The sequence below is a fragment of the Cervus elaphus genome, chromosome 23 (genome assembly GCF_910594005.1).
Source record: "Cervus elaphus chromosome 23, mCerEla1.1, whole genome shotgun sequence".
NCBI classification, from domain to species: Eukaryota; Metazoa; Chordata; class Mammalia; order Artiodactyla; family Cervidae; genus Cervus; species Cervus elaphus.
The window spans coordinates 11,667,397-11,675,042 of NC_057837.1; positions in this window are offsets into that span (position 1 = coordinate 11,667,397).

The following is a 7,646-nucleotide window of genomic DNA, read 5'->3' on the forward strand; positions in this document are numbered from 1 at the left end:
CAATAGTCTACAGACGTAATAACACATGACAAAAGCAGGTAAAATACTCATTTATTGGAAAAGGATCTTAAAAGGTTACTACCCACCACCCCCCCAAAAAAACCCTACACACTGCTAGGATAGAAAACAGAAAGGTCAAAGGAGTTTTTCTGCTATCTACTTTGGCAAATTTCTAAAAAAACTTCCCTTGGAAGGATAAAAACATGAGAATTATAAAATTCATAAATGCTACACAATGTCTGTGAACAAGCAACACCTACACCTGAAACACTGTAAATAAACTATATTTCAATTAAAAATTTTACCAAAAAAAACACCCAATAATGCTGTAACAATGACAACCAAAAGAAAAAAAAAAAATCTCGAAACAAAACAACGATAAGCAACCCATTTACTGTTAGAGCCAAAATAAAAGCATTAGCAAAAAAAAAATGCTTTAGCACTACGGGTATAACTACAAAATTACACTATTTAATGCAGCTTCAATGTAAGAAATGATTTCTAATGAAAAATGAAAGCTTGCCTTCTACCGACTCTTTCATCAACTGGTTAAAAAGATATCATGGAAAAGTCTGCTTTCCTAGAATTCAATTCAATATTCCTTCTCCCACAAATATTATTTTAAGGGACAGCTGAAACTCTTGCACGATTAGATCAGCAGGTATACAAAAGACAAGTATGAAATAAACTTGTAAAGATACAACCGAGTTTCCAGATCTAAATTTTTATTTATTTTTTTAAGATTGAAACTGTTAAAATTCACACTGGGAATTGCATCATTTTGTGCTCCCACCACCAGCTGCAAGCCCCTGGGAACTCAAGATAGTTTTCCTAAAGACTCAAATGGTTATCAGTTCTGCAGATACAAAGGGCATCATTCCAATCTGCCAAACACAGCACCTAACCATGAGGGATTCTGGAATGAAAAAGGCAGAGTCCTTGCTCTCAACCAGCTACCATCTGCCACGGAGGCATGATTCTCGAAAGCATGTGTGGGTCCAGGGTGTGAGGGGTGGATCAGATCAAGACCAATTCTTAGTCTAACCCAGCTCAGCTGTCCCAGTGGCCAGCCCCCAAAGGCAGCCAGGACTGCAGGAAAAGGTGCACCGACGCCCTCTAAGACCCAGAAAAGCCAGTGATTTTACACTTGTAAGTTCACCCCTGATTCCCCTCCTCCTCCCTGCCACTTCCCAAAGTGGGAAACCAACACTTCAAGTCTGAGCCAAACAGACAGTTGGACTCACAGGCTGAAAAGCCAGCACCTGTGGGCAGTGTCTGCGCCTTTGCGCTCCTTTCTCCCCGTGTGATCTAGTCTTCCCACCCTAGTGGGGACTTATTGGAAAGCCTCCACCCCTCTCAAACATCTGGCTTAGAATTCCACATTCAAAAACTAAGATCATGGTATCTGGTCCTATCGCTTCATGGCAAATAGATGGGGAAAAAATGAAAACAGTGGCAGAATTTATTTTCTTGGGCTCCTAAATCATTGCAGATGGTGACAGCAGCGATGAAATTTAAAGACCCTGGCTCCTTGGAAGAAAAGCTATGACAAGCCTAGAGAGGGCTTTAAAAAGCAGAGATACCACTTTGCAGACAAAAGTCCCTATAATCAAAGCTATGGTTTCTCCAGGAGTCATGTACGGATATGAGAGTTGGACCATAAAGAAGGCTGAGCACCGAAGAATTGATGCTTTTGAACTGTAGAGTTAGAGAAGTCTCTGGAGAGTCCCTTGGACAGCAAGGAAATCAATCCAGTCAATCCTAAAGGAAAGCAACCCTGAATATTCCTTGGAAGGACCGATGCTGATGCTGAAGCTCCAATACTTTGGCCACCTGATGTAAAGACCTGACTCATTGGAAAAGACCCTGATGCTGGGAAAGATTCAGGATATGACCAAGGAGAAGGGGGCTACAGAGGGTGAGATGGTTGGATGACATCACTGACCCAATGGACATGAATTTGAGCAAACTCAGAGGGACAGGGAAGAACAGGGAAGCCTGGTGTCGTGCCTCAATACATGCGGCCATAAAGACTGGGGCATGACTTAGGGACTGAACAATAAGCCCTCTGAGTTCTAGGGCTCCAGGGAACCTCCCACTGTGGTCTCCTAACTTTTTAGATAAGGTAACTGCCTGAAGTTGCAAGAATAACAGACTGCAACCGAAGAAAACTGTTCAAGTTGGGGCTCTGCTTCCAACAGCTGCAAGTTCAGACAAGCCCTTTAACTTGATGCGTAATTCCAGTGGCTCAGCTTCCCCATCTGTTAAATGGCCCAAGGGTCAGACTAAGTGCTCTTGGATGTTCAAAACAAGACTCACCTTACCCAAAGGCTCTTCCTGCTGACTGCCAGATGTTTCCTCTGCTACCTGAGAAAAGCCTCCAGAGACGCGGTCCCTCCCCTCCCCTGCTACTCCTCTCACCTCCACCCCTGTCCTTGTACCTACTGTAAGGTACAGTTCCGGCGAGGCAGAAAAGGAAAGACGACCTCAACAGAAGTAGGTTACCTTTATTCAGGCAAGGAGGGGCGACAGTCGGCCTAACGACCAGGCTGAGCGCCGAAAGGGATCAAGGAGGCTTCATACTTATAGGGAGGTTTGTGGAAGCGATAAGGGAAACGTCAATCAGGCGGGATATTTTGAGTATTCTTTTGTTGAGATGACACTTGTAGTTGGGCAGGGGGTGATAAGTCTTCTGGGCGGGTGTAGGGGGTGGTAGGTTTCCGGACAGGGGGTGATAAGTCCCAGATAGATGCAGCTGGCCTGGAGCATCCGGATGGAACTAAAGTTATGCTTTGTTTTCTCCAAAGTTAGATGATTCAGCAAGGGGCCTTTGAGACTGTTGTTCTCTTTTCTAGGCCCAAAAGACTCCTTCACCTACAAGACCTGTCGTCTCAGGACACGGTGTTGAGCGACCTCCGACCGGGCTGCTGACCACATCCATCTCTCCTGCTGTCTATTCTAACCCACCAAGAACCAGCCTTTCTTCTATCCAATCCATTCCCCAAAGTGCTACGTGGTGGTTTAGTCCCTAAATCGTGTCCCACTCTGGCAAGCCCATGGACTGTAGAGCACCAGGCACCTCTGTCCATGGGATTCTCCAGGCAGGAATACTGGAGTGCGTTGCCATTTCCTTTTCCAGAGGAGCTTCCCAACCAAAGAATCGAACCCGGGTCTCCTGCACTGCAGGCAGATTCTTTACCCACTGAGCTATGAGGGAAGCCCCATCATCAGTGGGGAAGCACCTTAATTAGTGAAGCGAAAGTCGCTCACTCTGACTCTTTGCAAAGTCTGACTCTTTGGGACAGTCCATGCCAGAATAGTGGAGTGAGTAGCCTTTCCCTTCTCCAGGGGATCTTCCCAACCCAGGGGTTGAATCCAGGTCTCCCACATTGCAGGCAGATTCTGGACCAGATGAGCCATAAGAGCTGCGACAGCTATCTAGACACAGAGTAATCCCATGGCTTCTCTGAAATGCCTTGTGTAAGAGCGAACCTCAGGCTCCAGAGCCCCCTTGCTGCCCGCCCTTCCCAGGCGGGGAGGGGAGGGTGTTTGCATGGTCCGCTCCCCGGTGGGGCTACCCTCACAGCAGCCCTCAGGGCTCGGCCCTAACTCCGAGCTACCCTGTCCCCACCTCCTTGGTGTAACTCTCACCTGAGCTCCAGGATCCCATCTCCTGGTCTCTCCGCGCGTCACCGGGGCGAGACGCCCACCGGAGCCGGCGCGCACAGAGGCTTCGAGGACGGCGGGCCGCTGGGGGCGCAGAGGCAGTGGCGGCGACGCCCGCGCGCGCGGGAAGCTGCCGAAACCGACCTGCCCACAGCCACGGAGTGGAGCCACAGGCACACCCGCCATCCCGCTCGCGGCTGCGCAGCCCCAGAGCAGCGGCCCGGGAGGCGCCCGCTCGCCTCTGCCCTCACGGCGCCCCGCCTCAGGCAGCGTTCCCTCGGCCGCGCGGGGCGGCTCCAGGGCCGGCTCCATGGTCGGCTCCATGGCCTTCTCGCAGACCCTGGCGCAGGCGCCAGGCGGGGAACTTAGGCTGGGCCTCTGAGAGCTCGGCGGCGCGCGGGGGGCGTGTGAGCGGCGAGCACGCTCGCCGATCCTGGGGGCGGGGGTTGTCTGGGCGGCAAGCGGGGAGTGCGCCTGCGCGGGGGGCGTGCGGCCGGGGAGCGCGTGCTGGCGTCGGGGGTCGTGAGAGCGGAGAGCGCTGCCCGGCGCACTGCGGCGAGGGCGGCGTGTGAGCGGCGAGCCGGGCCGGCGGGGAGCGGCCGGAGGGGCGCGTGTGAGCGGCTAGCCGGGCCGGCGGGGAGCGGCCGTAGGGGTGCGTGTGACCGGGAGCCGGGCAGGCGGGGAGCGGGAAGAGGGGTGCGTGTGAGCAGGGAGCGTGAGCCGGCAGCGTGTGAGCGGCGAGCAACGGCCGGCGCCTGGGGGCGGGGGTTGTGTGGGCGGCGAGCCTGACGTGCGCCTGCGCGTGGGGCGTTCGGCCGGGGAGCACGTGCCGGCGTTGGCGGTCGTGAGAGCGGGGAGCGCGGCCTGGCGCACTGGGGCGAGGGGGGCGTGTGAGCGGCGAGCCGGGCTGGCGGGAGCGGGGAACGGGAGCCGGCAGCGTGTGAGCTGCGAGCCGGGCCGGCGTGGGGCGGGGAGAGGGGTGCGTGTGAGTGGGGAGCGTGAGCCGGCAGCGTGTGAGCTGCGAGCCGGGCCGGCGTGGGGCGGGGAGAGGGGCGCGTGTGAGCAGGGAGCGTGAGCCGGCAGCGTGTGAGCGGCCAGCCGGGCCGGCGGGGAGTGGGGTGCGTGTGAGCGGCCAGCCGGGCCGGCGCGGAGCGGGGAGAGAGGTGCGTGTGAGTGGGGAGCGTGAGCCGGCAGCGCGTGAGCAACGAACCGGGCTGGCGAGGGTCGGGGAGAGGGGTGCGTGTGAGCGGGGAGCGTGAGCCGGCAGCGTGTGAGCGGCGAGCCGTGCCGGCGGGGAGCCTCCGGAGGGGTGCGTGTGAGCGGGAAGCGTGAGCCGGCAGCGTGTGAGCAGCGAACCGGGCCGGCGAGGGGCGGGGAGAGGGGTGCGTGTGAGCGGGGAGCGTGAGCCGGCAGCGTGTGAGCGACGAGCCGGGCCGGCGGGGAGAGGGGCGCGTGTGAGCGGGGAGCGTGAGCCGGCAGCCTGAGCCCGGGACCTGGGTCGGCGGGGAGAGGGGTGCGTGTGAGCTGGGAGCGTGAGCCGGCAGCGTGTGAGCGGAGAACTTGGCTGGCGCGGGGCGGGGAGAGGGGCGCGTGTGAGCGGGGAGCGTGAGCCGGCAGCGTGTGAGCGGCGAACCGGGCCGGCGCGTGGCGGGAGGCCCGGGGAGGGGGGCGGGGGGGCGTGTGAGCCGGATAAGGGGCTCTGTCAGTGGGACACGCGGGCCGGCGCCTCGGGGCGTTGTGAGCCAGGCCTGCAGCGAAGGGGGCGTGTGAGCCGGAAATGGGGCCCTGGGAGGCGGGAGGGCAGGCGGTCACCATCTGGCCTGAGGAGCATGCAGCTGGCAGTCGATCCCGGGCCCCCTCCGCGTGGGTCCGGCGGGGCGCCCAGAGAATGCCCGGGGGCTCCAGCGGTGGGCTTGGCCGGTGCGTGCGTCCTGCCGCCACCGGGCTGCTTATTGTTTTTAATTTGAAGACAGTGACAATATCCTGATTTTGCTACCCTACACTTTGGGTTCCGAGGTGAGTTTTATCTAAAAATTGCTGCATAATGCCAGGTCAGTCTATAGCCAAATGTTTGTGTCTCTTCCTTCCGTTCTTCTCGGGAGAAGTTGTTTAGAGAGTACAGTTGGTTTACAATGTTGTGTTAGTGTCAGGGGTGCAGCAAAGTGAATCACTTATGTGTATATATGTATATCCGCTCTTTATAAAAACACTTTTCCCATATGGGCTGTTACAGAGTGTTGAGTTCCCTGTGCTATAGAGTTGGTCCTCCTTAGTTATCTATTTTAGAAACAATAGTGTGTAGTGTGGCGTGTGTGAGTCCCAGTCTCCCAACAAGTGTATGTTTCTTTGGTACCTGTGCCTGTGTAAAAGTGCTAGAGAGGATCAGAGAGAAACAGGCTGAATTGTGGTGTCTTACCCCTTGGGCCTTGAAAAGATAGTTCTTGAAACTTGAAAGTATTACTGTGTTTGGATTGTCAAGTTGATCTGCAGGGAACATTTCAAGAGACAGGAAAGCATGGGCCGGGGGTAGTGATAAATATATGGGCTTATGACAACAGCAGTTTGCTTTAGTAATGTTTTAATATGGTCTTCCCTGATCGACTAGTTGGTAAAGAATCCGCCTGCAATGCAGGAGACTACTATAACCACTAGAACATTGAGTCCACATTAATTTTATAATTCAGATTTAATTCATGTCGCCTTGACGATGATTATCTTCAAGTTCCAATTTTCTTATGTTCACATTTAAAATCGCCGTCTGAATTCCTGACTCAAAACTGAATGGAGCAAATATTCAGGTTATAATCATTAACAAAACTATCTTTTTAAATTTGACTTAGATACAAGCAGCATCTGAGGAAATTTGCAGCAGTTCCAAGAGGAGCATATTGCTTCCATAAGACGTCAGATGGAACTCAGAATTAAAGACTTGGGATCTGAACTCTCCAAGAGGAAAACTTTTGAAGATTCTAATAAAGCAGAGTTGGAAAAATATAAGCAACACTACCTAGAGAAACTAAAAGAAAGTCCTTGGAAAAGAAACTAGACAAGTAAGTCAAAACCCAGAATCACAGAAAATATATTCAGTCCATTAATTTGTGTCTGAAGCCTAATTTTTATAGAGCCAGGTTCCTGAGATTAGTAGGAAGTGAAAGCTAACTAGATAATCACTGCTAGAGGGCACCCTAAGAAAAATGAGTAATAAGATATCCTGGTAAGTTTTCCTACACTAAGTAAAAGCATGCTTGTGAAATCGGGAAACATTCACCCAGGGGTGAAAGGCAGGGTAATTCACAGAGTGGCTGACGCTGGCATGGTGACCTGACTGAGGGGGTGCATGGAGGCTGGAAAGGCAGATCCCACCTGCAGTGCCGAGTCCTGGCTTCCCCGCCTCTGAAAGCAGAGCACTCCTAGGACGCCTTTCATAAGCCCAGAGAGCATACAGCAAAGGAGCAGAGACCTGAGGACACGTTCTGCTAGTCAATGCCCAAAATAAGCATACACAAGGGAAGCACAGGTGCTCCCAGAGAGGGTTCAGGGCTGTGGGACTTGATGCTGAGATGTGGGGTGTGGCTTCCGGGGAAGGAGCTCAGTGGGGCCAGTCTCCCTGCATGGGGAGCGCCATGCCTCTCCCTCTAAAACGTACACTGAACGCTGTTTAGAGTTTTGGCATTTTAAATGAGACCAAAATTTGTCTTTGGATCTTTATTTATTTATTTATTTATTTATTTATTTATTTATTTATTTTGGACCATGAAAAAGAGCTGCTGACATAGGCCCTTCGTAGAAGTGCAGTAAAGTAAGGTGAACTTTGGAAAAGCAGGGGATACTTTTCATTGTTCCTGGGGCTGTTTTAGCTCTCTTCAGTCTCACCCACTGACTTTCTCATCCTTCACTTGGGATTGTGGCTTGAGGTGATTCCTTAGAGCCAAATGCTTAATTTCTCCGAGGTCATGAGTGACACGTATGTACAAGGGTAG